This window comes from Schistocerca piceifrons, chromosome 6 (assembly GCF_021461385.2).
Source record: "Schistocerca piceifrons isolate TAMUIC-IGC-003096 chromosome 6, iqSchPice1.1, whole genome shotgun sequence".
NCBI lineage: Eukaryota > Metazoa > Arthropoda > Insecta > Orthoptera > Acrididae > Schistocerca > Schistocerca piceifrons.
The window spans coordinates 280,300,964-280,305,133 of NC_060143.1; positions in this window are offsets into that span (position 1 = coordinate 280,300,964).

Here is a 4,170-nt window from a genome sequence, read left to right on the forward strand (position 1 = left end):
TCGGCCGACCGACAGCCGGCGGCTACCTGTCAAGACTAGTTGTGCAATCCCATCTGAGTGAGAAAGATATGAGACCAGGCAGTTTTCTTTGTAAAGGAAAATGTGTAAATCTGACGTGTGTCGTTGTACGTGTCATCACCAGCGATTCTACATGCTCAACCCGAGGTCCACCGACCAAATTTTGGAGAGTGTTCAGTTTTTCTGAGTATTTTGGTACTAGGGATCCGATATCTCCACGGGTTTACAGACCAGTTGCATTTCTTTTGATGGATTACACCCCTTTAACCTTTCTATCTGTCTTCCTCTGAAAATACCCGCACAACGTTGTAAATGATGCTCGTATTCACTGTTTGTCTTGATTGGAAACATATCTGATCTATTCACTCACGGTACTTGCCGTTGACAGCAGTGATGCCTACTCTAAAAAAAATGGTTCTGAGCACTATGGGACTTAACATCTGAGGTCATCAGTCCCCTAGAACTTAGAACCACTTAAACCTAACCAACCCAAGGACATCACACACATCCATGCCCGAGGCAGGATTCGAACCTGCGACCGTAGCCGTCGCCCGGTTCCAGACTGTAGCGCCTAGAACTGCTCGGCCACTCCGGCCGACGATGCCTGCTCTACTCTCAGCCCTTAAGCTTGCATCACTAGAGGTCGGTTCTGTCTCCACATTGTTTTTTTCTCTCTGCAGTGTTGTACATTACACTTGTTGCCAAGTTCGTTTCGACTACGCTGCGGCAATTTTGCTGGGAAGTCCTTACACATCGTCCATGCAGTATCGACCTCTCACCATGCGATTTTCATGCTTTGGGGCCCTGAAGGAAGACATTCGTGACCGCACATTGCTCCGGACGGAGAAGTGCTTGCCTAGACACAACCATAGCTCCATAAGCAACTTCAAACATTTTTCCATGAAGGCTTTTACAGTCTTATCTCTCAATGAAATGAATATATCAACAGTTATGGCTATTATTTTTAAAATAATTATCAGTTTACTCACTTCTTCCATCTGTCTCGTTTTTATTTGACTGCCCCTTATAATTCTTCCCGTGACCAAGGAGCCATGATGCTCTCTTCATACTGAAACGAGAAGACACCTGAATGGACGTACATGGCGTTCTTCCATTTCATTCTCCCAGGTTCGAATGCACGTTCATAAAATGTGTCATGCGTTTGGAAAAACTCGGCATAATGTTTTCCATGTAATACCCCACCCGTCACTTATCTGGTTTTGGCGTGTGTTCACCTGAGCTAATTGACTAACAGATCAACAGAGAGTGCAAAACTGCCGCAATATCGGATAACGCAAAGAAAGTAATAAGGCCCTGTGACTCCTGATTGAACGGCAGTGGCAGTGTTGACATTAATTGATTCAGAATTGATCACTTTTAATTAAAAAGGGGTGCACATTGATGTTATATTCAGCTGTTGAACACCAGATGCAAATGTTGAACATAAAATTAATTAAGAAAGTGATTTGGGAATTCAGCTACTTGATTGAAAACAGATGCAGTCGACTAGCACAGATTTATTTTAACTCACGACCTTCAATCATCACATTACATGACTCTCCTAACAGGCAGTGGTAATAAATTGCGTTTGCGTGGAGTAAAGCGCGATAAATTACAAGTAATTCCTGTCGACTGACCCAGGCGTAATGCGAAGTGCGAGAAGAATTCTACAATACATGCCCCATGAAACCCTCCTGGAAACTTTGCCAACGTGATCCAACAAATTAATCAGTGGCCGGAGCGGGCGCAATATCACCGAATTCAGCGTGGCGGGGCGGCGCCGTTGTGCGGACGTCGGCCGACCTCGTGGTGCTGCAAGGCTGCACTCGTCTATTCACTCCTAGCTATCTTGCTCAGTACATAGCTGAACCAAAACTTTCTGTCTCCAAGCTCAATCGTTCCGTTTGCTAAGTCCTAAATTGCAGAGATGCTCACTCTCTCTCAGGCAAGCTGAGTAAAGAACGCCACGTCCGCACTCTAGGCAAGCTGGGAACGGAAGACCACTACGGAGACTTCTCCCAGTCTGCTCTTCGCCTCGGTTTCCCCTCCAGCAAAATCACTTACGCCAATTGCAGTCGTGTTAATTATGCGTCACTTCCCAGCCTGCCTGCTCTGGGAAGTGAACAAATTCCCTCAAAATTTCCCTTCATCTCAATTTCTTCTATTTAGCTCCCCCCAAGCCACCCATCAAGGTTAGTGTCTGCACAAACACCAATTTTTCCGGAATTCTGACTCCCAGGAGAGTACTTCAAATTCCTCGGTCCTACATTCTCATCGGAGGCCGGCGTATTTCATTCTGTCGCTCTTCACCTGATTTACTTCAGACTCTGCGGACCATGAATTCAGCGTGAAGTTGCTATAGTCACGAACACACATATTTTGGCCTCTGTTGACCACTCCACTGTAGCTTTGCGCGGCTTTCTCGCATGTTTCACTGAAAATGAGATGACGGACTTTTATCAACAGACGTACAAGTTCTCCGTCTGCTTCCCGGTACACCAGCGTGGAGTCAACCACCCACTCACTGTCACTCATCTTAAGGCAGCTGGAGGCCGCGCCCCCTTACCGCTTTCTCAGAGCTTCAGCCACCCTAAGCTGCCTATTGTCGCTTCCCTTCGCCGTTCCCCAGCCGGCCACGGGCAACTCTGAATACTTCCCTGGGATAAAATAGCATCTAGTAAATCGACGCGTTTCCACAAAGTTTTCATGTCATGTGAATTACTTTAAAACCATCACCCGATATTAATTATTCCAATACGTCCATACTATACCCTCTACAAGATGCGTTGTGCGTTGTCAGTCATTTTTGTTCTGCCCTACTGTTCACTCAACATGAGTTTGGTGATCTTTAATGACTTCATGTAAGGGGCATAGTTCTTGCCATCTTAGATCGAAGCGCTGACGTTGGAGACCCATAACATAGCACACATTAAAATTCAGGACAGATGTGAGGTTGGCTTTACTGTAAGTGACAATTGTACCAATGGTAGAGCATCTGGCTGACAAAGATAAAGTCGAGATACTACATAACTTTTTTTAGATTGATTTTCTGAGGACCTTCAGACGTAAGGGAATGTTATAGGCCTATTACTTTTCATCATTACACTCCCTGACAAAAAAAAGAAAAAGAAAATGAAGCGGAGGAAGAAACGAAGTGAAACTTTGGAGAGAGGATGTATGGCGTTATTTCCGTGAATACAAAATCGAGTCAAATTTACGAAGACTTTGGCGGTATGAGCCCACTTATCAGTGAGATATTGGGCCCCCTCTGGCGTGGACAGATGCACTGATTCCGTTGGGAAGGGTGTCATAAAGCCATTGTATCCTCTCCTGAAGCAAGTTGGCCACAATGACGGGGTAGCCGCGCGGTCTAGGGCGCCTCGCCACGGTTCACGCGGCTACCCCCGTCGGAGGTTCGACTCCTCCCTCGGGGATGGGTGTGTGTGTGTGTTGTCCTTAGCGTAACTTAGTTTAAGTAGTGTGTAAGTCCAGGGAGCGATGACCTCAGCATTTTGGTTCCACAGGAACTTACCACAAATATCCAGTTCGCCACAATTACTATAACTGGTCGTTCATATCCTGGAACGGAGTTGATGTCCGAGCTTATCCAAATCGTGTTTCCTCGGCGGTGCGGATCTTGTTGGCCACCGTATTACCTCAACATCACTCAGACAGTTTCGCAGAGGCACGTACCATGAGTGGACAACCATTGTTCTGTTGAAAAATGTCACCATGATACTGCAGCATGACACGTAACACATGAAGATGGAGGATGCCCGTGACATACCGCTGTGCCATCGAATTTCCCTCAGTCTCTATCAGCCATGACCTTAAGTCACACCCCAATGGCTCTGCGCACCATCTCACCAGGACTAACACTGCTGTGTCTTTCCAAATGTTGGAAGAATGGAAACCTCTACAAAGGTCTTCGCCATACACGCCGACCATGGTAATCCAGGGTGGTGCAAAGCCGCGAATTATCACTGAACACAGTGGGACGCAGTTCATCATTAGTCATCGGTTCCTGGTCACGGTTGCGATCAACCATTTGTGACTTGCTGTCAATGGCAGCCTATGCATGAGACCGTAATTCCATAGTCGAGCTGCTGCTAGTGTTCAGCCAGTGGCAAGGGATGTTACAGAATGTTGCAG